At 54.5% G+C, this 27,078-nt stretch overlaps 5 non-coding genes across 5 annotated transcripts; 3 read left to right on the top strand and 2 right to left on the bottom strand.

Moving 5' to 3' along the window:
• The first annotated feature begins 276 nt into the window (after positions 1-276).
• Positions 277-358, top strand: TRNAS-UGA. Its single transcript has one exon. It is a non-coding gene; the product is annotated as a tRNA-Ser (tRNA).
• Positions 359-17,832: 17,474 nt separating this feature from the next.
• LOC123354989 lies at positions 17,833-18,017 on the top strand. Its single transcript, XR_006574992.1, has one exon. It is a non-coding gene; the product is annotated as a U2 spliceosomal RNA (small nuclear RNA).
• A 7,080-nt stretch (positions 18,018-25,097) lies between these two features.
• TRNAI-UAU lies at positions 25,098-25,191 on the bottom strand. Its single transcript has 2 exons — positions 25,154-25,191; positions 25,098-25,133 (listed from the first exon to the last, which is right to left on the bottom strand). It is a non-coding gene; the product is annotated as a tRNA-Ile (tRNA).
• Positions 25,192-25,959: 768 nt separating this feature from the next.
• On the top strand, positions 25,960-26,033 carry TRNAN-GUU. Its single transcript has one exon. It is a non-coding gene; the product is annotated as a tRNA-Asn (tRNA).
• A 767-nt stretch (positions 26,034-26,800) lies between these two features.
• On the bottom strand, positions 26,801-26,872 carry TRNAM-CAU. Its single transcript has one exon. It is a non-coding gene; the product is annotated as a tRNA-Met (tRNA).
• Between the last annotated feature and the right edge of the window lie 206 nt (positions 26,873-27,078).

Below are 27,078 nucleotides of genomic sequence, written 5' to 3'. Positions count from 1 at the left end.
GATCCATCGGAGAGTGTCACTAAGAGTATCAGAAGGGTAGCCGTGTTAGTCTGGATCTGTAAAAGCAGCAAAGAGTCCTGTGGCACCTTATAGACTAACAGACGTATTGGAGCATGAGCTACTGCACATGGCTAAGCAAACAGAACAAACCCCAAATCCCCCCTGTGCTTTGGGAGCCAGGTTTGTGGTGGGAATTCTGTAGTTCAGATGACTTCAAGCCTGGACATTGTGATTCTTTACCAGTTTCTCTGGCAGTGGGGCAATTTTGTGTTCACAGCTGTGATGGCCGAGTGGTTAAGGCGTTGGAGTTGAAATCCAATAGGGTTCCCCTGTGCAGGTTTGAATCCTGCTTACAGCGAGGCCTGTGTTTTAGCCAGTCTCTCACCCGGGCAATACCTCTGTACAACCCTCTGAGACACTCTCAATTCTCTCCCCACCCCAAGTAAATCCTGTTCTGCTCCTTTCATGGAGATCCCTGGGACACCACCTCACACTGTGTCCCTGAGGGGTCAGGCAAACTCTCAGCACCTGAAGCCTCTGCCACTCACCTGGTGCCCCATAGATCAGCCATAGCCCTGGTTCTGCTCCTCTCTCTAGGGTGTGAAAGAAGCTGAGTCAGCGAATCCATGGGAGGTGCAGAACCAATAGAGAAAAAATAGGTGCTCAGCGCCCACAGGCAGCCAGCTCCCCCGCACCCCACTACAGGCCTTGCTGACAAGCTCCTGCTCTTCCCCTTCAGCACCTCCCACTTGCCAGTGATCAGCTGTTCAGTGGGGTGCAGGAGGCGCTGGCAGGGGATGAGGAGAAGCAGGGACGGGAAGAGGTGGGGGAGGGAGAGGAATGGGGCAGGAAGGTGCAGGCCGGGAAGAGATGGGACAGGGGTGGGGCCTTGGGGGAAGGGGTGGAGTGGGGGCAGGGCCTGGGGTGGAAAGAGGGGGCTTTGTCACAGATCCCTCTAGGGCTGGCCCTGAAGGGAAGCACCGACTATCACAGTGACAATACAACTGACCAGCATTGCGGGGGAGGCTGAGGGAGATCCGCACTCACCAGGTCTCTTCTCTCCCCCAAGGTGAGCCAGACACTGCTCTCTCCTGGCTCTCACTCTAGCAGCTGGACGCCAAGGAGCCATTTCCCCACAGGAAGTGCATTGAGTGCCCCTGTGGTGCTGGGGGGCTGGCGCTGCTGCTGCCTGTGGGGCTGGCAGGGGGGCTGATGTCTGCACAGACTCTCAGCTGCCAGGCCGGAGGGGGCACTTGGGACCTTACCAGACTGGCTCAGTGAAGACGGGGAGTTGACAGAGCAATACAGACGCTTTCCAGAGCACGGAGCAGCAGCCGCCCATGCAGCCAGGCAATGAGCATTTCCCACAGCCTGGAGCCAAGGGGGAGGCGGCAGCTGCTGTTCCAGCTGCTCGGGGACAGGCCCTGTCAGCCAACAGTCACTTCTTACTCCCCACAGCTAAGGGCGTCGGGTTCCTCTGGTGGGGGTGTGGAGCAGCCGTTCGTTTTCCTGTCCTTTTTGTGTGCAACTGCTGACAAACACATCCCAGACAGAGAAGCAACAGACCAAACTGCTATCATAAAGTAGCTCAGTTGGGCGAGCGTTAGACTGAAGATCTAAAGGTCCCTGGTTCAATCCCGGGCTTCGGCAGGTCCTATCATTGCCCTTTGTGCAGGGGTGGTTTGTTTTCTGGGAGCACAGCAGTGCCTGCACCCAAGGTGAGTCCCTGAGCTTGGGCTCTGCAGTAGGAAAACATAGACTGGGCTTCTGCCCCTAGTTGGCCCACCTGACCTTTACCAAGGAGAGATGGGAGCTGTCTTTCCCAACACGGCAGGAAGAGAGTGAAGCAGAGCAGCCCTCAGGAATGGTGCCAGAGGGCTGCTGGGCAGTGACAGGCAGGGATTGGGGATGGAAGCTCCTCTGTGCAGCTGAGCAATGGCAGTACCAGGGAAGGGGCATCTGTAAAAGTGACCCAGCAACACCTCTCCTCCTCTGGGCACCTAGAGCAGAGGTGGCTGGTGCTGACAGCTCCAAGGGAAGGCTTAAAAGCCAAAGAGCAACTGAGGGCAGGGGCTAGAGGAGGGCAGGACCATGCCTATGTGTGGCCTTCAGACAGGCACAAAAATACCCAGCCAGGCTGCTCCCTGCTGTGCCAAACACCCACTGAAGGTCACCAGCATGCGGGGCGGCTGCTGATACTCTGTGGCCAACATCACAAGATGGTAGGAAAGCAGGACCAGCTCCCATGATGGGGCCTCTGACTGTTCCCATTCACGGTGCTCACTTTTGCAGTGGGGCAGGAGATTTTTCCCCAAGAGGCTTTTCCCCAGCAGGCGAGAAGCAGAGAAACACCCAGGCTCCGAAGACGCTATGTAGCAAGTACCCTCCAGCACCGGCGCACACGCTAGCCCGGGTAGCCGCCCATTTTCTTTGGCAAGTCAGGAAGGGCAAAGGCGAGACTGGAAGCACATGGGGCTCATGCCCCAGCCTTTGTGACACCCAACCCCCAACTCCTTCTCGGGGCTTTAGCTGAAGCCAGAGCATTGGCCTGAGCGGCCAAGAAGAGGTTCCAGCCTTGAAAGGAGCAGGACATTCAGCACAACAGTAAAACTGCAGAAACACAACCACCAAGGGACTCGAACCCTCAGTCTTCTTAGCCACACTCAGACACCTTATCCATTAAGCCACCTGGTCACATGAGAAAAACCCCTCCAAGCACTTCTTTGGAAAAGGGGGACATTGTGTTTCTCAGGACATCTGGTGAGGGGGGCCGAGACTCTCTGGGCACAAGAAGTCGAGTTCCCAGCAACACGTGAGACTTAATTCTCTGAAGCCAGGTGCAGGGCTTTGGCAGGGAGGCTCAGGCATGGGGGATTGGGGTGCAGCGGACGGACCGGCTGTCTAGGTGTGGAGATTTAGTCGCACTGAGGCACAGGAGGAAGGAGGAGGCAGAGACCTCGTAACCCCGACAAGGCTGGGCCCAGGAATCCTGGGGGATTTGATGACCCCCAATCTTGTCATGATCACTTGAACAGGGCTACAGTGTCCCCACTCTGGGCACTTCCCTGACCCACTCCTCACTGTGTGTGCTTCAAGCAAACACCATTTATTACCCAGCAATCAATGTAAAACACAAGGAAAGATGGGAAAGGAAAACACGTCACCCTGTTCTGTGGTGCAGGGAGATCACAACCAGCGTCTCTGGAGGGTCAGGGCAGGTCACAGTCTCTCCCTCACATGTCCCAGGCCTCCTCCCCAGGCCCTGGCTGTGCTGCAGGGACACCACGGGCTGGACACTTGCTCTGGCAGTGGCCACATGCTCTAGGTGACAGGCCCCTTGTTCCCAGTGTCAGCCCCCATGTAGGGGATATGATCCCCCCACCCCCAAAAGTCTGGCCTGCAAGATCTCTTGTCGGGTGGCATCTCCTTGCACTGGGCCTTCTGCCCAGGGTCCCCCTCGCTCTCCCACGCTGCTCACTGCACCCACCTCCAGCCCCAGTGCTGCTGCGGCTCTGCCTCCAGCTCCCTGGGCTGCTCCTCTGGCTCCGCTTGCTGCAGCTCTTCTCCCAGCACAGATCTGCTCCCTGGGCAGCTTCTACGGCTTGTGCTGCTGCGGCTCGGCTCCCAGCACAGATCTGCTCTGGTTCTCCCTGGCTGGTGCAGCTCTGCTCCCCGGCTCTTCTCGGGCTCCTGCTCTCTCCTTAGCTCCGCCCCACTCTGGCCCAGGCAGTTCCAGCTCCCACGGAGGATGGGACCCCCTGGCCTGGTGACTCCCTCATTACACTGCCTGGCCTGTCAGTGCGGCTAACTTGGAGCTTTGGCCTCTCCCCATTGCTCCTGGGGACTGTCAGTCTTAGGGGCCTGATTTCCCATTGGCCCTTCCCCCTTCTACTGGGACTGGGAACTAGCCAACCAAAACCCCCCACTAAGTTTTAGAAGGGGTCAACAGTCCCTTACAGGAGCCGGCCTCGTGAGGGTCACCGATGTGCAGAGACAGCAGCACAAGCTGGTCCCATGGTGTAACGGGCAGCACTCAGAGCTTTGAATCCTGCAATCTGAGTTCAAATCTCAGAGGGACTTTGTGTTGGCTTGTGGTAAAGCCCTGGAGCTCACAGTGCTCAATTTTCCTGTCTCCAGCTGTGCAAGAGCAAATCTTTCCCCTCCTGCTGGGTGACTTGCCCACTGGAGCCAGGTCTTGGGTGGTGAATGGCCAAAATTGGTTGGGGATCTAGAACTTGTTACCCTGATACCTGTGGTTTGACCAGGTGGTTGGGATTCTTGTTGCTTCACATGAGGCCCACAAGTTTGGCCATTTTGCTTGCAGCCACATGTTACCTCTTGTCCACCTGGCACTTGAAGAAAGGAGGGCCAGGGCTAGGCAGGAGGGAGGCAGAGTCCCAGGCTGGAGCCCAGCACCTCTCCTCCTCTGGGCACCTACAGCAGAGGCGGCTGGTGCTGACAGCTCCAAGGGAAGGCTTCAAAGCTACAGGGCAACCGAGGTCAGGGCCAGAGGAGGGGAAGACCATGCCTATGCATGAACTGCCGACGGCCACAAAGACACCCGGCCAGTCTGATCCCTGCTATGCCAGACCCCCACTGAAGACGTGCTTAATCCACTTGCTGATCAGGAGGAAAACCCGTCAAAATCTGTGTGCGAGGAGAACTCGCTTGGCTTGGAAGGAGTGAGGAAAATGAGGGAGTGAAAAAAATAACCAGCGAGAGAGACAGAGTGAAAAGAACGTGAAAGTCAGAGAAAGAAATAAAGGGAGAGAAAAAAAAAGGAAAGAAAGGAAGAGCATGAAAGGTAGAGGGGAAAAAAGAAAGCAAGAACATACAAGCTAGAGAAGGAAAGGAATGAAAAAGAACGAATGAACCACAAGCGCTAGTTGAAGATGGAATGGGACAGTCAGAGAAAGGACAGACTGATCTGTTAAGTAAGGTTGCACCCCAGATTCTCCATGTTGGGGGAACAGGCCCCCCCCATTTCCGTCCTGGCCCTGCTTGGAGGGACCATCCATAGGTGCCTATTGGCACCCCCATACTCCGAGGAGGGGACAAGCTCCCCCATACCTTCCCCTCGGGACACGGGCGCTCCCCAATCATGACTCCCTTCCTGCACGCTCCTGGGAATGAGGGGAAGGTGCGGGGAAGGCGTGTGCCGAGCAGCACCGTGGGTGTCTCTCTCTGGGACGAAGGAAGAGGATATTTTTTGTACCAGAAGGAAAGAGCAGGGGGCGGGGGCGTTTGTGGAGCCGGGGCGCACACCACAGAGAGGAAGTGAACGCAGCCCAGCGTGAGCCCAGTGCCAGTTGGAGCCGAGACGCCCACACTGGAGGACCATCTCCAGAACCTACCTTGATGGTGCCGTCCATCATCGCTCCCACACGGAGCTTCCCGCCTAGACCTCCCTGGACGAGGTGAAGTGGTGCATCGGCAAAGGGGGCGGTTTGAGCAGGGTTCTGTGTCTGTGTGTGTTTTGAATTTTGGGAAGTGAAGTCACAAACTGCTGGGGCTGGTTTCCTATTGGTGTGACCGATTTTTGCAAAGCTTCCCCACCCCCACATCTTCTTTTAGCACTAGGGCTTTCTGCGCTGCCGTTGACAAGGCAGCATCAAGGCCCCCGTTGTGCCAGGGGCTGCACAGACACAGAGACAGTCCCTGCCCCAGCTGAGATCAGACCCCACTGGGCCAGGCACCACTCAGACACAGCAAGATACAGGCCATACCCCAGAGAGTTTACAGGCTCCATACCCAAAAAGTGGGAGGAGAAACTGAGGCCCAGGGTCAAACAGCAGCACTGAGAATAAAACCCAGGAGTCCTGGCGCCTCCTGCTCTAACCACTAGACCCCACTCTGCTCCCAGAGTTGGGGACAGAACCCAGGAGTCCTGGCTCCCCAAAAGGGCGGCAGTGGGGTCTAGTGGTTAGAGGAAAGGATGATGGGTGTCAGGATTCCTAGGTTCCAGTCCCAGCGCTGGGGTTAGAGTGGAGTCTCGTACGTTAGCACAGGTGGGGCTGGGAGCCAGGACTCCTGGGTTCTTCCCATTCCCCCCCGAACCATCTTGCACAACAGGAGGGGGGCTGGGCAGGAAGCGGTGATGGGGTGAAAACTATCAAGAAATGCAAATCCTCGAAGGAGCCTGTGCCAGGAACCGGGTGGTGCAGAAACCACGGCCCCATCCCCACCTCTGATCCCCCCTTGGCTGGCACTGGATCATGCCCTCTGTGCCCCCCCAATCCACCTCCTGTGAGCCCTGGGGGCAGGGAATAGCCATGGTGCTGGGCCCCCCATCCAATTGAAGTATTCATTGTCGCAGTGACCCAAGGTGTGTGCACAGAATGGGGATGGAGTGTGTATGCGTGGGTGGATGAATGGATGGATTGATTTCTGCATGTGTTTGTGTATGTGTGGTTTTCTGTAAGGGTTTTGTGTGGGGGGGGATGTCATTACAGCTGTGGGTGTTGTGTTTGTGGCTGTGCATGTGTGTGTGTTCATGTGGCTGGATTTGTGCATGTGTTTGCATCTGTTAGCAGTTGTGTTGATGTTGGCTGGATTTGCGCGGGTGTTTGCATATATTAGCAAGTGTGTGTGTGTGTGGCTGGATTCGTGTATGTGTTTGTGTATGTTTGCAAGCGTGTGTGTGTGTGTGTGTGCTCTGCTGCCCTCTTTCAGCGCAACAACCGTTTCTCTGTATGTCACAGCCCCCATATCGTCGACCCTGGTGGTGATTTCCGCATCTTACAAGGGCTGGCTGGCCTGACCCTTCTCCCCTCTGCGGAGTGTGGTGGGGGCTTCAGCTCACCCCCTGTGGGGCAGAAGGGCCCAGGTGTGGGGCACTGGGCTCCGATGCACCTGTAGAGCAGCTCCGATGAGGTGGGGCAGGGCATGTGGTGTCCGTTCTGCGTAGCCTGGTGCTGGGCCATTGCACAATCCCCAGCCACGCCGCACAGGGCACCCCGAGAGGGGACAGGGGGCCAAGCAGATGATCCAGCACGAGAGGGGAGAGGATGTGTGGTTGGGGGGAGGAAAAGCCTTGGGCTGCACTGGGGGAGTGCAGAGCAGGGGGTGACACCCCAGAAACCTGCAGCAAAGGGATAGACAGGTCGGGTGGGTGGATAGAAGAGGCTGTGAGCCTAAAATCTAAAAGGGGAGTGTGGGGTCTAGTGGTCAGAGCGGGGGGGCGGGTGAGGGTTGGTGGTGTTGGTGTCACTAGGCATAAATCTAGGTAACTCAGGAGGATGGCTTTGGGCCTATGTGACCTAAAGTACCTTTATGTAAAGTGCTTTTGTTAGCCTTATTAAACTTTTGTAACTTTTTGTGTTATGTGCTAATTACTGGCAGCTCCAAGGCTGCTTGATACTAGATGTAGCTAATACTAAATAAGATAGGCAAAAAGCAGATGCTGTAATTAAAGTTATATGCATAAAAACATAGCCCCCACGGTGGGAAAGTACAAATAACTGTTCACAGAAAAGTTTCTAACAAGCTAAAATGGTTTTTGCCAAGTATGACTTAACTGCTTAAGTGTAATGGCTACTTGCATAATGTATTTGCTATAAAAAATAAATGGGAGGGGGAAGAAGGGGGGGTAAGGGGGAAAAGTAATAAAAATGCTTAGCTGAAGTTATATATAAAGAGGGGAAAACTGCTTGTAGGGGTGTGCAGGATTTGAGATTGCTATGTCTCCCTTGCACCTTATTTGGGCTCAAATAAACTTCTTTTTGCTTCTCCACCTTAGTGTGTTTATTGAAAGCGAAGCACACCAGGCAACAAACCACTGTTGCTGTCGCCTCAGGCCTCTGTGCCGGCAACAGTTTTGGCGTCCCTGGGTGGGCTCGAGGCAAAATTGTGCCTTGCCCGGACTCCTCCAATGGCGGCAGACGATGGTCACAGCCGACGCCCAGCGCGCACCGGTGCCTTTACCGGGGGCCTCGGCAGAGACGCGTCAGGCTGACCTTGGAGGACACAACGGTGCAACGCGCTCAGATAGTGGAGAAGCAGCTACGGGCGACGGTGGGGAACCGGTCTCGTGGATAAGGTAGGAACAGTCCAGTGCTGTTAACCTTTTGTTTGCCTGTTAAGATCTGGGGACGCCCAGTGTCTTCCCATAGGTATGGGGCAGGAACAGAGTACAGGCAGGGCACGGTGTACACCCTTAGAATGCATTCTAATGAATTGGAGAGTGTTTGAATCAGATCCATTGACTAAAAGTAAACTGAAAAGGTTCTGTACAGTAGACTGGCCTCAGTATCAGCTAGAGAGCCAGGAAAGGTGGCCACCGGAAGGATCACTTAATTACAACACGATCCTTCAATTACTCCTGTTTTGTCAGCGAACAGGTAGCTTCTGAAGCTGTTTGTATGTAGAGCTCTTGTAAAAATCCCTCATCATATGCCCCAGAGCTGCACTGGGAGGAGAACTGTCCGTGCGGACGTCTGTCTCTGTTGGGCTCATGCAATCTGAACTTATTGACTGTGCAGCAAGATAAGATGCATCGTGGTAATAGGAAATAATGGTCTTGGTGTGTGTGTGTGTGAACCCATCTTCCCTCCCCTCTCCTTTCTGTGTGGGCTACTGACAGTCTGATCATCTCACTGGATGCAATCAGAGTAAGCGGTGCCGTCTCCCAGAGACTAGCCGACGCTCTTTGCTGAAGGGAGGTGTAGGAGAGTCATGGTCATCCCCGTTAGTCTCTCCTGTGTGAATGCCCTGTAGGGAGAGATCCTTAGTTTATGTTCCGCTAGCGCGGACAGGGCACCCTCTCTGTGTGTGTAAGTGGAAAATGGGGGAGGGACAGTCTAAACATTTTACCTCACCCCCTAAGAGTACCCCAGCATGTTACATGTACGTACATTATGGTCCTAAAACCTGCAGGTATTTAGAGAATTGGAATCTTTATATCTAAACAATGCCCATTAAAAGGTACCTTCCATTTAAATAAGATCATACATCTCAGAGGAGCTTTTAATCACCAAAGAAAAAGCCTCTGACAGAGTGTGAGCAATTTGTCTAGGAAGGGGTTAATTTGAAACTCGACTAACCCCAGAGATAAAGGGAAAGCTGCTCTGGGTACAAGGTCAAGGATCAGAGCAGATTATGCTAAGTACAAAGAAAAACTGCTTTCAGCCCCAGCTGGTTGTGGAAAAATAGAGACAGAGGCAAACCAAAAGCAATACAAGTTATAGAACTGAGATTGCATTTGCAAAGCTTAACGGTTCAGTGAGATCCAACAGTTTTTGCAACCCTGAAGCCGGACAGGCAGCTGACCTGAACTGGAATCTCTGAAAGAGACGCCGCAGGAGAGTCCAGGGTGTAAAAGAACAGCCCTCCCAAGAGCGGAAGCATGTTGGAAATTCTGGACAAGCTGTATACAGGATAATCTCCCGTCCACCTATTCTCCTTCTCTGAATGTTATATACAGACGTGAACAGTCTGGATATATGTGAGTATTAAAGTGACTTAAGGCTTGGGGCATTCATGTTCTTCCTGAGTGATGTGGGAGCGTTCCCAACACTCTCCATTGTTGTTTTATTATTTTTAATGAAGCTTTAAAATTTGGTTATATGGTGTGCTTTCTCTATCCACCCCCCCCCCACCGTCCTGCAGTGTCAGTTTGATCACCTGACATAAGAAATTGATTGGTAACAGAAATTTGTCACAGTTTGGTAAGCAATAGAGAATGGGGAAGCCCTGCAGAATTTACACCATCTATCTGTTTTACCCTTGTTATTTTATGTTTGCTTTGTTTGGTATTGTTGGTGTTATATGTTAAAAATTGTATAATTAAAGGTGTGCCCACTCTCAGCCGCAGTAAGTCTAAGAACTGGAGGGGGGTTTAGCATTCCTCTCTCGACCCTGGTTGACCGGGAAGGGTGGCAGGTGGATCTACCCCCAGTTGTAGCGGGACTGGGCAATAAAGTGGTTAAAAAAAAAAAGGACTCAAATAGTCTTGTAAGTAAAAATGTTTTAAAAAAAAACCCAAAAGAGTAAGGGCTAATTAAAAAAAAAAAGCCTCCTAGCTAAACTGGAAGTAAAATAAGTTGGTACCCATGGAAGCGACGGTTCAGCGAAAAAAGCAGGATCGGGCCCAGGCAGGCAGGCAACAAACAAAAATTGAAAAACAGGCTGGAACAAGTAAGTAATTTAAGGCAAAGTAAAAAGTTAACTCTGTAGTTGCTAAAGGGAACAGCAGTTGAACTTTGTAAAAACACATACAAGAAAATATGGGGTAATTCCCCTGTGTTGTCTGAAATCAATAAAGGTATTTGTGTATTTTAAGTAATAATTGACTGCCCAGAAGGGGCAGACCTCTGTTTTTGTCTTTCAAATAATCAAAGAAAATTAATGCCAGCTGAACAGCATTCAATATACCATGCATTTACTACTGAAGTAAAGAATTAAGTTTTGAGTTCTATGTTCTGTCTTGTGGTGTTTGTCTCGTGGCCAGAATTGTTGTGTTTAATATTTTCATGGAATGGTCTGGTTTAAAATCAAGTGAAAGGGTTGAATTAAAATGCAAATACTTGTTTTGTTCAACTTAAAATACAAAGTGTTTAAATACATCAAAAAATGTAATATATTAAAGTCTAGTACATTTCCTTAAAAAAAAAAACTTTATTGGCCAAATCTGTTAATTAAAAGTTTTTAAGTTAATTGTTTAATTAAAGTTATTAAAATTTGCATATTAACAGTCTTTGGAAGCAAGGACATGAAGAGTTAACCCACTCCCCATATTGTGCATGGGATCCTTCTGGCTACCTCAGACTTCTAGCCAGCGGGCTGGAGATGGTGGGAAGCTATTGGACTAGAGTTTGTATTAAATGAACTCCTCAAAGTGGGTGTGCTTGTCCTGACTTGTTGTTCCAAAGCTCTGTAATAAAGTTAATTTAGTAAAAGGGTATATGTGGCATACATTAAATAATAAGTGTATGAGTTCATTGTTAACAAAAAGTATATAAATAAAAAGTAAAAGTTTCCTTTGTAGGTTAAAAAAAGCCAAAAAAAAACCAACCCAAGTTAACTAAAAAAAAAAAATAGTTAACATACTCAGTTTCAAAATAAGACACTGACTCTGTTCAAGGACACTGCTTACAGCTAAGACTTGGCTAACAACCAAGAAAAAGGGGGGGGGGCTTGAATATACCCAAGCAGATGTAAAATCTGCAAAAACACTAATGCAATGTGTTACGTTTCTTTTCTCACAGGTAAAGAAGCACTATCCGAAGACCCTAGCAGCCCCGCTACTCCTTGGAACCAGAAGACCGGATCAATGTAAAAGTCCACCAGCAAAAGACTGCTTTGGCTCCATGCTGGAAAGGCCCTTATTGAGTCCTGCTGACTACCGACACCGCTGTAAAATGCCAAAAACTGACTGCCTGGACCCAGGATTCTCACTGCAAAAAGACCCCTCCACCTCAGAAGAATTCTCCTACTAATGATTAGCCTATTCCTTTTTCTAGTTTTACTGTGCCTTCTGGACAGCAGGAAAAAAGGACAAGGTGACGTGCTGGTTAAACCTCTCCCTTGTCCACGAACAAATCTATTGTGCCTTTGAATTTTTCTAAAAAAAGCAAAACCATTACAGGGTAATGTACTCGTAATCCCTCCCTTGTAAAATGCTAAACTACAACTGTTTCAAAAAAGGAAAAGAAACACTCATTTCACTGACATTGCCAAAGTCCAGGAATTCCTAACTAAAAAGGACATTAAAAACTAACCCTGGTAAAGAAACCCAAGGAATTATACACTGGCAGAAAAAAACTTGTGGGACCCATGTTTAAAAATGTGGTATTAATTGGATTTTGGGGTTTATTCTACAGGCTGCGCCCTGTGTTTTGAATAAACCCTTCAGTATGTATTGCCCTCCCTAATTGAATTTTAAATGACATTGCCTTTATCCAGTTTTCAAATCACTTTTACATACCCAGATTGCTCGCAAGGGGTTGCCATTAAATTAACACAACAAAAAGCCTGGGTTATTTCCTCTAAAAAAAAAAAAATTAGGCAGATCCCTGTGGGCTGGGACCAATAATGTAACAGCCATTTAAAATATTCTTAAAGGCCAAGAACATAATAAAAAATTGGGCCGACTAAAAAAGGCCAATAGCCTTATTTTTAAAGCTCAGCTATCTTAAGTACAGGCTAAAGTTGGTGAGTTACATGTCATTTTCACCATTAGTTCTGTGACCCAGAAATTACTAACAAAAATGGTGCTAAATATCACTAAGGCTAAAAAGGCATTGCAGTGAAATCTGGTATGTTTAAAAATTCAGGATTTCCTAAATGATCAGCTGATGGCCATTCAGAGTGATCTTGAGCACCAGACTTAACCCACTGCCCTTACAGACATATCAGGAGTACCATCTGATCTGTGGTCATAAAGACATACTTGGACACTTTCTGGGTGGAAGTGTGTACATTTACAGTGCTCCTTCCAAGCATTTGGACCGGTTAGGGTGGGTGTGGGCTCCCACATACCAAATCCTGCTGGGTCCATAAAAAAAATAAATGTGAAACTGAATACCCCCTCATTACTAACCCCAGCTCCCTAAAGCTTAATTGCTTTTTGTCCTCAAAGTTTAAAAAAACTCAGCCAAAAGTTTATTAAGTATTCTCAAAGGGGAGAGTTGTTGGTGTCACTAGGCATAAATCTAGGTAACTCGGGAGGATGGCTTTGGGCCTATGTGACCCAAAGTACCTTTATGTAAAGTGCTTTTGTTAGCCTTATTAAACTTTTGTAACCTTTTGTGTTATGTGCTAATTACTGGCAGCTCCAAGGCTGCTTGATACTAGATGTAGCCAATACTAAATAAGATAGGCAAAAAGCAGATGCTGTAATTAAAGTTATATGCATAAAAACATAGCCCCCACGGTGGGAAAGTACAAATAACTGTTCACAGAAAAGTTTCTAACAAGCTAAAATGGTTTTTGCCAAGTATGACTTAACTGCTTAAGTGTAATGGCTACTTGCATAATGTATTTGCTATAAAAAATAAATGGGAGGGGGAAGAAGGGGGGGTAAGGGGGAAAAGTAATAAAAATGCTTAGCTGAAGTTATATATAAAGAGGGGAAAACTGCTTGTAGGGGTGTGCAGGATTTGAGATTGCTATGTCTCCCTTGCACCTTATTTGGGCTCAAATAAACTTCTTTTTGCTTCTCCACCTTAGTGTGTTTATTAAAAGCAAAGCACACCGGGCAACAAACCACTGTTGCTGTCGCCTCGGGCCTCTGTGCCGGCAACAGTGGTCAGAATTCCTGGGTTCTATCTCCAGCCCTGGGAGGGGAGTGGGATCCAGTGGTTAGAGTGTGTCGGGGGGGAGCCAGGACTCCTGGGTTCTCTCCCTGGCTCTAACTCTCTCTTGTGCAATCCCTCACCAGCATGTGTGAGTGGGGGGGCTGGGGCCGGGTTGCGACATGGCCCAGTGTCCCATACTGCCCCTTTGTTACCCAACCCGGGGCAGGGTGGGGGATGGCCTAGGAGACCCGCTAAGAAAGGCGCTTCTGGTGGGTTTGTGTGTGGGTCACGCTGCCCCCGGCTAGATAGACCCCCTCTAGGTCAGAATCAGTCTCAGTCCGGGTCAGACCCTGGGAGCCCAGCCCCCTCTGTCGCCACGGCCATGTCTATTGGTCTCCTGGAAAGGTCCATTCTCATTGGTAGCTGTCCAGTGGCAGTGAGTTCCACAGGCCTCGGCACAGGCTGTGTGGGGCAGGAGGTCCTTGTGTTGGGAGCAGTGGGAGTGAACTGTGTGCGGTTCTGTCTCTGAGCACGATTCTGAATAGTCTAGTGTGTGTGATTGTGAGTGTTGCTGGAGATGTGATTGTTTCTCCCTTTGGGGGTTGGGCTAGCATGCCCCTCTGGGTGTGTTGTGTGTGAGTGTTCTTGGGATTGTGTGAGTCCCTTTGTGTGTCAATGTGAGTGTGTGTGTGTCACTTGCTGCAGGATACAAAAGCCTGCAAAGCCACCACACACACACACACACACACACACACACACACAGATCGGGGCTCAGCCCCACCAGCAGGGGGCAGCAGGGACACACACGTCTCTCATGGGCCAGCTTGGACAATTTCCCATCACGACCCGGTACAGTGCTGGTGCCCCCACACGGGGGTGGCAGCGACCAGGCGGAGGTGGGGGGCAGATGTGCTGGATTCAGAAGGAAGCACTTTGGGAACATCAGTCAAGGCCCTTAGCTGAGCTGGGACACGGACCCAGTGACCCCTGCACCACCCTGGGAGGGGAGTGGGGTCGAGTGGTCAGAGCAGGGAGGGGGCTGGGCACCCGGACCCCTGGGCTCTATCCCTGGCTCTGGGAATGGAGAGGGTCTAGAGCAGGGGGACTGGGAGCCAGGACTCCTGGGTTCCATAGGGGGGACTGTTTTTCCCTGTGCTTCCCTCCCTAGAGATCCCAGCCCAGCCCCCTAGTGGAGACTGAGTGGGAGCAGGGGAAGTTGCTTTCCCACTTCAGAAACATGATTCAAATCCCTCCCCCATTGGCTGTGACTTCATGAAACCTTCCCCTCCCCCGACCAGAGAAGGGGGCGGGTCTAGTTGCACCCACAAAACATCAATTCATGGTTGCAAAGAAACCTCACAGCCACCCTGCCCCCTGCTACGACAGGATCTGCTGCTCCCACTGCTTTCCTTATCACCATGTGCTGCTTCCCCGCCAAGCACCACACCCCATTCACACGCCTTTAGTCAATATGTAGCTCAGTGGCAATCACTGCCCCGAAGTGACTCCGGTGCAGTCACCCACAGCACGAACTCCCCACACCGGATTCTGTCCACACGCAGAGAATTCTCTCCGCTGGGCTCCTTCGGTTCCTCTCGCTGCTCTCCGTCCTGCCGCCAGACACTGCTCATCTGCATAGCCCCGCCCATGGACACGTGACACACGTCACAGCCCCACTGCACGTCACAGCCGCCGGGCGGGGATTGTCTGAGAGCCCCATAGACAGTCTGGGGCAGGGAGATATTGGGGGAGGGGATGGGGGGGAAGGGAGAGACCCAGCCCCATAGGTGCAGGAGATATTGGGGTCGGGAGGAGAGGAGAGGGGGTTGGTAGAGACCCAGCCTGGGATGCAGGAGAATTGGGGTGGGTGCAGGGAGCTGGGGGAGAGAAGAGACATGTGGTGTGTGTGGGGGAAACGTTGGTCCAGGGAATCTGAGTCACTCCCAGGACATGCTGTGCAGGGGGGACCCCAGGGGCAGGGAGAGAGCCCCAGCCCCACAGAGCCCCAGAGGGATATTGGGGGCACGGGAGGGGATGGAGGGAGGAGAGACCCAGCCCCATAGACTCCTAGAGGCAGGAAATGAAGGGAGAAGGGAGGAGGGAGGGATCCAGCCCTATAGACCTGGAGGGGCAGGGAGATATTGGGGGTAGGAGGAGAGAAGGGGGGTTGGCAGAGACCCAGCCCAGGGTGCAGTGGAAATGGGGTGGTTTGGAGGGAACTGGGGAGGAGAAGAGACACATGGGGGGATACATGTTGGGACAGGGAAACTGACTCACTCCAAATACATGCAGGGCAGGGCGGAGGGAGATCATGCTGGTCCCAGGGTAATTTTGGGGGGTTCTGATTCCCCACTCAGCCGGGGGGCTCCCCTCTGGGCTGAGGAGCCCTGGGGTGGGGCGGGTGCAGGGTCTGTGTGTGTGTGTCAGGCTGGGGGAGCTGCCTGGGCAGAGGGGCTGGAACTGGGGGGGCTGCAGCAGGCCCTGGCTTGACATGGTTTCCATCACACCCAGGGGTTACAGTTGGTTCAGTGGCTCAGCACCCCCCACTATACAGATTGTTCTGGCACCACTGGCCTAGGGTCACCGTCTAGTGCCCTTTGCCGCCCCACTCAGGGCCTGCCTGGCTCTCCTAGAGCAGGGCGAGCGCCCAGCTCTCCTGGGGCAGGGCTGGCGAAAGCTCTGGACAGATACTAACAGTGCCGGGGAGCCTGGATGAATATTAGTTGGACAGAGGAGCCTGGGGCAGTTTTGTCAGAGAGCAGAAATGAATCCCGAACACAGCACTCGAGCTGCAGAGCTCAGCGCGTGGGCCTGGGTCTCCTGCACAGTCTCCCTGCACCCCCTCGTGGCATAACAAGTTCCCTGCAGAGAAGCAGAAGGGCGGGAACTAGGGCTGCGGCGGGTGCTGCAGCACCCCCATGTCTCACTGTGCAAAGCTCCAGGTGCTGTGGGAACAAAGCCAGCATTATTGTGCGATTCCAGAGAACCCCAGAGCTGTGCTGCCCCTGTGGAGTGTGAGCGGGAATTGCACGTTTTCACATTGCTTGTCAACACACCTAGGCAGGGCCGGCTCCAGGCACCAGCCTACCAAGCACGTGCTTGGGGCGGCGCCTTGGGAGGGGGCGGTGATCGGGGTTTAGTTTTCTTATTTTAGGTTTGGGCGGCGTGTTACGCCGCTTGTGGGGCGGGGACTAGGGCAGTGCGCTGCGCCGCTCGGCGGGGGTTAGGGCCGCCGGCCGCGCCGCTCGGGAGGGTGGGGGGGACCGGAGACTGGGGCGGGCCGTGCCGTTCGGGGGGGGCGAGGGCTCGGGCGGCGGGCTGCGCCACTCGGGGGGAGGGGGGCTCGGGCCGGGCCGCTCGGGAGGGGGCCAGGGGCTCGGGCCGGGCCACGCCTCTCGGGAGGGGGGCGGGGGCTAGGGCGGCGCTCCGCGCCGCTCAGGGGGACGGGGGTTAGGGCCGCTCGGGGAGGGGCGGGGGGAGGGGGTCTCGGGCTGCTCGGGAGAGGGGCGGGGGCTAAGGCCGCTCGGGGGCTCGGGCCGGGCCGCGCCGCTCGGGGGGTGGGGGCTCGGGCCGCGGGCCGGGGCTCGGGGCTCGGGCCGCGCGGCTGGGGGGGACGGGGGCTCGGGCCGCGCCGCTCGGGGGGTGGGGGCTCGGGCCGTGCCGCTGGGGGGGACGGGGGCTAGGGCCGCTGGGGGGGGGCTAGGGCCGCACTGCTCGGGAAGGGGGCGGGGGCTAGGGCGGCGCTCTGCGCCGCTGGGGGGGGGGCTCGGGCCGTGGGCCGGGGCTCGGGCCGCGCCGCTGGAGGGGGCTAGGGCGGTGCTGCGCCGCTTGGGGGGCGGGGGCTGGGGGCCGCGGGCCGCGCCCCTGATGGGGGCGGGGGCTCGGGCTGCACTCCCCGCCGCTGGGGGTGGGGCGGCGCTCTTCTTTTCTGCCTGGGGCGGCAGAAATCCTAGAGCCGGCCCTGCACCTAGGTACAGTTCACAGGCTTTCAGCACCCCTGACAGGCTGATTAGACACCTGCAGCCAATCAAGGCAGAGCTAATCAGGGCACCTGGGTTTAAAAAGGAGCTCAGTTCAGTTTGTGGTGTGTGTGTGTGAGGAGCTGGGAACAAGAGGCGCAAGGAGCTGAGAGTGGGGGTGTAGCTGCTGGAGGACTAATGGTCTCGGACACTATTTGGTGGTCTAGAGACATTTACACAGAGCACATCACCGGCCACCGTGAATAGCAAGAGTAAGCCAGCGTGACTTCGTGCACCCACAAGGGGGAAGAGACCTGTAAACTTCCCCTGTTGGACTTCATCCCCTGAGCCCTGAACCAACCAAACTGAACTCTGCCCTGTGAGGGTTATCCTATCATCATTACCCAGTCCGCTCATTTATTCATGCCCATGACTATCCATTACCTGTTTGTATGAGTGATGTACCCTCACTGCTTGCTGGCTGTACCTTGAACTCACCCACCGTATACCCCGCATTGGGGACATGACAGACTGTGTATATGTATATCCCGTCCAATACCAAAACGCTAACATCCCCCTACAACCTGTATGTTAGCCCCAATGACACAATAACTGACGCCTCAAACACTTTATATCGTTTATTTTTAAATATTCTCTAATAAACTTTAAATCTGTTCTTATCAGTTTAATATCTGATAGGTCCTTGATTTGAAGACTGTATGTTAAATTGATTTTTGGAACAAGGGGATGGAATAGGAGCTTGCTCTGTCCACCCCATGCATTGACCTGGTATTGCAGTGTCTCCAGGACCAGTGCTTCTCCTTCTGGGGAGAATTGTCTGGTTAAAAAGGTAGACAGTGTTTCTCTCTAAAGATGCTGATTTAATAAGATATTTTTAAAGAAATGGAAAAATCAGGTATCTTTAGCACTTTGGTTTATTCATGACAACATATTGTTAAAATTTTTGGGGTGTGTTTTCTGAGTCTACAGATGTGAGAGGGGGCACCACCCCAAGCAGCACTCCCCTGCCAGCCGGGAGCAGTTTCTGACTTTACACCAGCAGCACACACCTCCCTGTCCCCCACCCTGGGGATTTCCTGTCCCCTCCCACACAGTCCAACCTTCCCATAGAGGCCTCCTGTGTGTGTGTGAGAGAGAGAACTACGCTTCCCAGAGTGCACCAGGAGGGGGCGCATTGTCCGAGCAACCTGTGCGTCACTTCCGCTCTGAGACGAGCCAGGAACTACAACTCCCAGCCTGCCCCGGGGCGCCTCCGTCCTCTCCAGCCCAGGTAAGGGCGGGTCCCTGGGTCAACCTGACACCTCCCCCCCAACGCAACTCCTCACCCCCGCCCCGCCCCCCAGAGAGCCCCGGCCCCGCCCCCCCCCGGTGCAGGGTATGAAGCTGCCCCGCGCAGGAATGTGCTGCGCCGCTTCGCCCCTTTCACCCCCCCCCCGCACAAAGCGGCTGGTCGGGGCAGGAGCTGGGGGGAAGCTCCCGCCGCCGAAACGCCCCGCCCCCCCTGGCGGGGGCGGGTCCGGACCGGGTCCGGCTCTGTCCGGGGACTGGATCCCCGTGTGCGCCCCGCGGGGATGTTCCCGGCGCCCCTTGTACCCCCCCCCCCCCCCCCCCCGGCTGGGTGTGAGCGGGTCTGGGTGGGTCCGACGGGACCAGGCACCGGCCGCGTGTCACCCCCAGACTCCCGCTGCCCCCGGCCCCGCCCCCCGGGAGAGCCCGGCTCTAAACACCCGCTGCAGGGACAGTGACACCCACAGACAGACCCGCCCCCGGCCTGAATGAGTCCTTCCCCCAGCCCCGCTGTGCCCGCCCCCAAAGCCCCGCCCCTGCCCCCAAAGCCCTGCCCCCCCTCGCTGTGCCCTTCCCCCACGTCCTGCCCCCACCCCGCCCCCAAAGCCATGCCCCTGCCCCCCCTCACTCTGCCCCTAACCCCGAGGTCCCCCCTCACATCGCCTGTTCCTCCTAATCCCTGCCCCTTTCCCTGAAGTCCTGCCCCGCCCCTTCCTGCAAGGCACTACCCTCGCATTGCCCCTTTTCCCCAGTACCCCACCCTCACTCTGCCCCTTCCCCCAGCTCCCCACTCCCACAGTGCCCCCCAATACACCCCTCCCCTGCACCCTTTCCCCAAGGACCCACCCCCACATGGCCCCTTCCCCCGAGTCCCCGCACTTGAGCTTCCCTTTCTCCCTCAGACCCTGCCCCTGCCCCATCCCTCCCCCCTCCCGAGACCCTGTGTCTGCACCACCCATTCCCCCTGGGACCCCGCCCTCGCATTGCCCCTAGGCCCCACCCCTGCACCACCTGTTCCCTCTAATCCCTGCCAGGGCCGCCCAGAGAATTCAGGGGGCCTGGGGCAAAGAAATTTTGGGGGCCCCTTCTATAAAAAAATTGCAATACTATATTCTCCTGGGGGCCCTTGGGGGGCCCATGGCAAATTGCCCCACTTGCTTCCCCCCCACGGGCGCCTCTGGGAAAAATAAACCACCTGCATTTTGGCACAAACCCAGTTTTGAGAAAACTTCTTTATAAGGTATCACTGGTTCTCAGCATCAGCTAGTGCTAAAAGGCACTAAAGCTCATTAAAAGGGTTGGACAAATATTTTCCATCAAAAACTTTTCTGGATCGAAAACTAGGGGTTTTTTAAAAGCAGAAAAAAATCACGGACAATGTCTGCTTTCCTTCAAAATTTGTTGTGGTTTTTTTAATTGAAAAGCTGAAATTAGTCTGTCAAAACCTCAACATGGTTTGAGGTTTCAGAAGTGTGTGGCCAAATATTTGCTGCTTGCTGTGTTTGATTGTTTAAAGAAACAATAAAAAAATTCTGCTTAAAAAAAATCCAAACCTTTTGAACCACCTCAGCTTGTGACCAAACGCCTGAGCCCATCCAGGCAGAGAAACCTGGAAAAATCTGATACTCTGCTGGCTTCCTTGACTCATATCTGTCTCCATAACTTTGGGTTCACTTACCTTAGAACATAAGAACAGCCATACTGGGTCAAACTAAAGGCCATCCTGCCCAGTATCCTGACTACTGACAATGGCCAATGCCAAGTGCCCCAGAGGGAGTGAACCTATCAGGTAATGATCAAGTGATCTCGCTCCTGCCATCCATCTCCACCCTCTGACAAACAGAGTCTAGGGACACCATTCCTTACCCATCCTGGCTAATAGCCATTAATGGACTTAACCTCCATGCATTTATCTGTTTCCTAGAGACTGGCTCCATGGGGTCCCTCACAAACTGGAGACGGTTACTGTGGATTTGTCTTTAGTATAAATTATGTACATACTCCACGAACTGAGCATTTGAGCTTGTTCCAGAATCTGGGATGAGCCTATGTTGTCAAAACTGAAATAGCACATGCATGTGAATGGACACAGGGTGCTAAAATTAAATTAATCCAGGGGTTCTCAAACTGGAGGTCAGGACCCCTCAGGGGGTCACGAGGTTATTACTGGGGGTCGTGAGCTGTCAGCCTCCACCTCAAACCCCACTTTGCTTCCAGCATTTATAATAGTGTTAAATATACAAAAGTGTTTTCAGTTTATAGGGGGGGTTGTCACACTCAGAGGTTTGCTATGTGAAAGAGTCACCAGGACAAAAGTTTGAGAACCACTGAATTAACCCCTCTGAAGCCTCAGGGAATGCAGGGGAGGGGGGTCTCCCTTGGTAGGGTTGTTGTTCTCATGTGATCCCTCCCCGCACTGGCTAATTTTAAATGAAGCTACCCTCCCCTGACATGAATCTCCCTATGGCACTGAAATTAAATATAGACGATAATTTTGGCATCTGAGAAGTGAAAGGGATGGTAGCCCTAATGGGAAAGCTAACAGCTCGGCTCTTCTGCAAGCCTCAAACTGCTGAATGAGCCTTAGGGTAGGCAGGGCCGGCTCCAGACCCCAGCATGCCAAGCGCGCGCTTGGGGTGGCATTTTGCCGGCAGGGCGGCAGGCGGCTTCAGTGGACCTTCCGCAGTCATGCCTGCGGGAGGTCCACCGGAGCCGCGGGACCAGCGGACCTCCCGCAGGCATGACTGCGGTAGGTCCGCCGGAGCTGCCTGCCGCCCTCCCAGCGCACCCTCCGCAGGCGCGTCTGCAAGAGGTCCCCCGGAGCCGCAGGACCGGTAGCGCGCCCCCTGCGGCATGCCGCCGTGCTTGGGGCAGCCAAGTTCCTAGAGCCGCCCCTGAGGGTAGGGAAGGCTGTGCCTCCCAAACAGCCTGGCCCTACCCCTATCCAACCCCCACCCACTTCCTGCCCTCTGACGCCCCCCCTCAGAATCCCCGACCCATCCTGCTCCTTGTCCCCTCACCATCCCCCAGAGACACCACCACCACCCTGGGACCCCACCCCTGCTCCCTGTCTGCCCCAACCCCTATCCACCACCCCCGAGTCCTGACAGACCCCCCCTGAACGCCCCCAATCCAATTCCCCCCATTCCCTGCCCCCGACCACCCCCCAACCTCTGCCCCCTCCCTGTGCCCTGACTGTCCCTGGGACTCCCTGCCCCTTAGCCAACCCCCCCTGGCCCAGCCTCTTACCCCCGGCTCCCTCCTCACCTGGAGTCTCAGCACGTCGCAGAACAGCTGCAGCGTGTGGCCGGTGGGGCCTGAGCTCCGCCCCGCTCAGAGCCGCGTGGTGAGGGGGCGGGGCTGGGAGCTCCACGCCGAGCGGAGGGAGCTGAGCTCAGCCCGGAGCTCGCAGCCCCGCCCCCTCCCCACGCCGCTCTGAGTGGGGCAGGGGCCCCGCCCGAGTCAGGATGCCACGCTGTGTGAGGATGCCACTTGCGCTGAGGCTCCAGGAGAGGGGCGGAGGCGGGAGCCTCCGCTGTTCTCTTGGGGGCCCCAGCGGAGTCCCCAATGCCACACTGCCCATTTCTCCCTGAGTCCCTGCCCCCACACTGCCCCTTCCCCTTATGACCCCACCCCTGCACCACCCATTCACCCGAGACCCCGCCCTCACATTGCCCCGAGACCCCACCCTCCCACTGCTCCTTCTCCTGAGACCCCGCCCCTGCACCACCCAGTAACAGGCCAGACCCTGCGGGGGAGGGGGAGAAACATGCTTTGCTCTGCCACAGACTTCCCGAGTGTCCTTGGGCACGTCATTCAGCCTCTCTGGGCCTCAGTTCTCCCGTCCAGGAAATGGGGCTGGTGGCGCTTCCCGCCCTCGCACGAGCTGGGAAGAGAACTACCCTGTGAATTAGGAAGATGCTCCCAGTCCCCCTGCTTCCACCTCTAGACCCCCCTCTGCTCCCAGAGCCAGGGATAGAATCCAAAGGTCCCAGCCCCCTCCCTGTTCTGACCACTAGCCCCCACTCCCCTTTTAGGCTCACTGCCTTTTCTATCCACCCAGCCCACCTGTCCATCCCTTTGCTGCAGGTTTCTGGGGTGTCACCCCTGCTCTGCGCTCCCCCAGTGCAGCCCAAGGCTTTTCCTTCCCCCAACCACACATCCTCTCCCCCTCATGCTGGATCATCTGCTTGGCCCCCCACCTCCTCTCGGGGTGCGCTGTGCAGCGTGGCTGGGGATTGTGCAATGGCCCAGCACCAGGCAACGCAGAACGTAAACCACAGGCCCTGCCCCACCTCATCTGAGCTGCCCTCCAGGTGCATTTGAGCCCAGCACCTTGCATCTGTGCTCTCCTACCCCACAAGGGGTGAGCTGCAGTCCCCACCATGCTCTGCAGAGGGGAGAAGGGTCAAGCCAACCAGCCCATTTAGGATGGGGGAATCAACACCCTTTTTTCTGCACAGCCACTGACCATCAGCACGATTCCTCCTCCTTCTCCCTCCTGTGCCTCAGTGCAACTAAATCTCCGCACCTAGACAGCCGGTCCATCTGCTGCACCCCAGTCCCCCATGCCTGAGCCTCCCTGCCAAAGCCCTGCACCTGGCTCCAGAGAATTAAGTCTCACATCTCGCTGGGAACTCAACTTCTTGTGCCCAGAGAGTCTCAGGCCCCCTCAGTAGATGACCTGAGTCTGAGAAACACAGTGTCCGTCTTCTCTAAAGAAGTACTTGGAGAGATTTTTTTCCAGTGTGGCCATGTGGCCTAACAGATAAGGCATCTGACTTCAGATCGAGGGTTTGAGTCCCTTTGTGGTTATACTTGTGTGGTTTTACCTTTGGGCTGAAAGTCCTGCTCCCTTCAGGGCTGGAACCTCTTCTTGGCCGCTCCGCTCTGCCAGCTCGGGCTGGGGGACGGGGGTGCTGTGTAGGGCACCAAAATGTCTCGGGACAACCCTGAATAGATCATTTTCCCACAGGGACCGATGGCTGTTAGAATAGAGATATTCAGGCTGCCTGTACAGGCCTAGACTTTAAGGACTTAGGTGTATTTTTATCACTTAGCTAGTGACAGGGGTATAAAACAAAGACCCAAAATCCCAGTCTGCCTGTGTCTGGGCCTTCTCTCCCTAGGAGAGTCTGAGCCTTGTTCGTAGGCAAAGGCCTTTGGCTAAGCAGCACGGGCAGCCATAAGCTGGGAAGCAAACGGTCCCATCCTCACCTCCCAAACCCGTCACACTGAACTAAGGTGGGGTTGGGCTGTTAGGAAGACGATCCTGTCCCGATAGTGCCCATCACCACCAGATAACGAAACAGATCTTAAGGGAGCATCTGGTCTGCTTAAGAGAGCAATCCCTTCTCAATGGTTGTGGTTGTGAAACCCTCATTTCTGTAGGGTTTATCTTTCTGGCCCCCACTTTTCTATTGTCAGTCTGTCTGGTCCTCTAATTGTTTCTGGCTGCTGCAGAATTAATTTTGCTGGGTGTAAGTTAATCAGGGGAGTGGGATATAATTGGTTAGAGAATTCTGTTACAATAAGTTAGAATTGGTTAGTTACATTGATTGGTTAAGGTCTAGCTGAGAATATTCCTGTATAAACTGGGGTCAGACAGGAAGTGGAAGAGGAAATTGGAATCATGCTAACGGGGGGGATGGGAATAGGGAACGGGGAACAGGGACACAGACAAGGCTCTGCGGTGTCAGAGCTGGGAAGGGGGACGTGGGGTAAACACTCTGCAGTGTCAGAGCTCATAGACTCATCGACTTTAAGGTCAGAAGGGACCATTATGATCGTCCAGTCCGACCTCCTGCACAACGCAGGCCACAGACTCTCACCCACCCACTCCTGTAACAAACCCCTGGCCTATGTCTGAGCTGCTGAAGTCCTCAACTCGTTGTTTAAAGACTTCAAGGTGCAGAGAATCCTCCAGCAAGTGACCCGTGCCCCACGCTGCAGAAGAAGGTGAACCCGCCCCCACCCCCAGGGTCTCTGCTAACCTGCCCTGGAGGAAAATTCCTTCCCAACCCCAAATATTGCGATCAGTTAAACCCTGAGCATGTGGGCAGGACTCAGCAGCCAGCACCCAGGAAAGAATTGTCTGTAGGGATGTGGGGTAAACGCTCTGTGGTGTCAGAGCTGGGAAGAGAACAACGTGGAACAGAATCTGTCGGTGTATAGAGATAAGCCCGACTGGTGTGAAGGGCTTCGGAATCTGCTTGCTTGGAAACTAACCCCAGTAAACATCCCTTTGTCTGCGCTTCCGACTTCTAGTCTTTTGCTGCTTGCTGTCTGCCTGACAAGAGCCAGGGAAGTGGGCGGGGGAAGGGAAAGCCCTCTAACAATGGCTCCTTGCTCCTCCCCCTCCAGGCTCAGGGGTCAAGGATGGGCAGGACTCCAGGCTCTGCTTGACAGATCCTGGCACAGGGGCGGGGGGGGGGGGGGAGAAAGGATTGCAGGTTCTGACCTGTGCTCTGGAGAGGAGGTAATAAGTGAAGGGGGTGTTTTTGACTCTTCCCCTGCCTCAGGGTCCCCAGGGCTAGAAATCTACATTCCACAGTGCCAAATAACTGGGTGAAGCCATTTGGCTAATGAAAACCAGTGCTCCAGGTGAGGTTTGAACTCACAACCTCAGCATAGCTCCTCTCAGCACTGCCCTATAAGTACTATGCGCTAACCAATTGCACCACTGAAGCACCTGATAATTGTGATTCTTCAAAACCCCTAGGTTGATACAGGCAAGGAGTGACCCCAAAACATTCTCAGTGGAGCTGAGAGCAGGTAGCGACAAGTGTTGTACTCGGTGGGGTGGATTCTTCTTAAGGGTTCCAGGCACCATTTGACCCTTTTGTTCTTCTCTGTGTAATAACAGAGCTGGTTAAGACTCAATGGAGAGTCTTGCTGCAGACCAACAGATCTGAAATCACTGATAACCAGCTCTAAGCATTAGTCCTGCTTTGGGACAGTGTCTCTCATGCAAGAAACTGCCCAGTCTGCGCTAGCAGTGAGGGTCCCTCAATAACAGCTGAAATCAGGGAGAGCTGTGTGAAGTGCAGGGCCCCAGGGGTGCCAGGCCAGGGGGGAACAACACCCCAGGACTTTAAAAAATGGGAGGGCTCTGCCTTGCCACTTTGTAAAGACCGTAAGGGCGAGTGAGGGTGGGGAGGGGACGGAGAGCAGTGAGCGGGAGGAAGGATCTTGGGGTATGAGGCAGTGTAGGAGCGGGGTCTTGGGGAGAGGGTGGTGCAGGGGCGTGGCCTCAAGTGGAAGGGGTGGGGCTACTGCTTGGGCTCTGGTGGCCGCCACTTTTAGGCAGGGACACCCGGGGGGGGCAAGTGGGGCAAAAAACCCTCCATAGCAGTCCAGTTCCTTGCTGTTGCTTGTCTAACCACTGCATGCATGTGCTATACCATACCCTGAGCTGATTCCCGGCTTTTGTGCTCAATACAGCCTTGCCCCTCCGTGTCTCTGTGGCGCAATGGGTCAGCGCGTTCGGCTGTTAACCGAAAGGATGGTGGTTCGAGCCCACCCAGGGACGATGCTAAGCCTGTGCTGCTTCCTTGCTTCCCCGAGGCCTGTGGGGGAGCCTCAAAGGTCCCATTTTGCTGCCTCTTGGCCTCAGTGCTTTCAGCTGGTGGTCCAAAGAGCGGGCTGGATGCCATTCAGAAACCCATCTGCCAGCAGCCGTGCCGGAGGCTCAGGCTTAATCCTCAAGGCCGAGCACAAAAACTTTCACCCGGGAACATTTCGCTCCCTTCCCGCCTCCGCCCAAGCGGCAAGGGAGAAGCGGAGGAGACAGGCCGGCTCAAAGACGCCTCCCTCCCACTTCCCTGTACGCTGTGCAAAGCTCTTGGCCTGCCTCATGCCTCGTCAGGAAAGCACGGCCATGCGGCCCAAGCCTGAGTCACGTCCGCAGCCTGGCCCGCCCCGGCTGACGGCCGCGCAGAGCCACGCAAGTCAATGGCAGGTCGAGTCGGGAGGCTCAGCTCTTTCCCCTGACAGCCACACACACAGCGCTGCCTAGCGCCCCCAGAGCCTCCCTCGTGTTCTCCCGCAGCAGCCGCCTGCCGGGGTGGTGGGAAAAGGGGACCAGGAAGCACTGCAGCCTCATTCCAGGACAGGAGGCCCTCACCACGCCTAGGCCTGCCTCTTGCCTTCAGCCCAGGCAGCCAGAGGTGCCAGGGAGCTCCCAGGCAGGCCGCCACTTCGCCTCAGCCACCTCTTGCCTCATGGCCTAGGCTCTTGGTGCTCTGCTGGTCAGTGACTCGCTTGAAGGCCCAGAGGGAAAAGAAACAAGCGCACACGTAGCAGAGGATGGTTTCGATCCATCGACCTCTGGGTTATGGGCCCAGCACGCTGCCGCTGCGCCACTCTGCTGGTTCTTCACACCCTCCCCCTGCCACCCAGCCGCCACTATCCGGATTAGTGCCTTACGCGCTCTCGTGCTGGCAGGCAGATGCGCAGGCTGCTAGGCAGCTGCCCTGGTCACAGGATTTTACAGCTTCTACAGGGTAAAAGGGATCTATTTGGGGTTTGGACCCCATTGGGAGCTGGGTAGCTGAGTGCCGGAGACGGGAGCACTT

This window comes from Mauremys mutica, chromosome 22, assembly GCF_020497125.1.
Source record: "Mauremys mutica isolate MM-2020 ecotype Southern chromosome 22, ASM2049712v1, whole genome shotgun sequence".
Lineage (NCBI taxonomy): Eukaryota > Metazoa > Chordata > Testudines > Geoemydidae > Mauremys > Mauremys mutica.
Note: the sequence above shows the minus strand (reverse complement) of the source record. Positions and strands in the feature narration are given on the sequence as shown.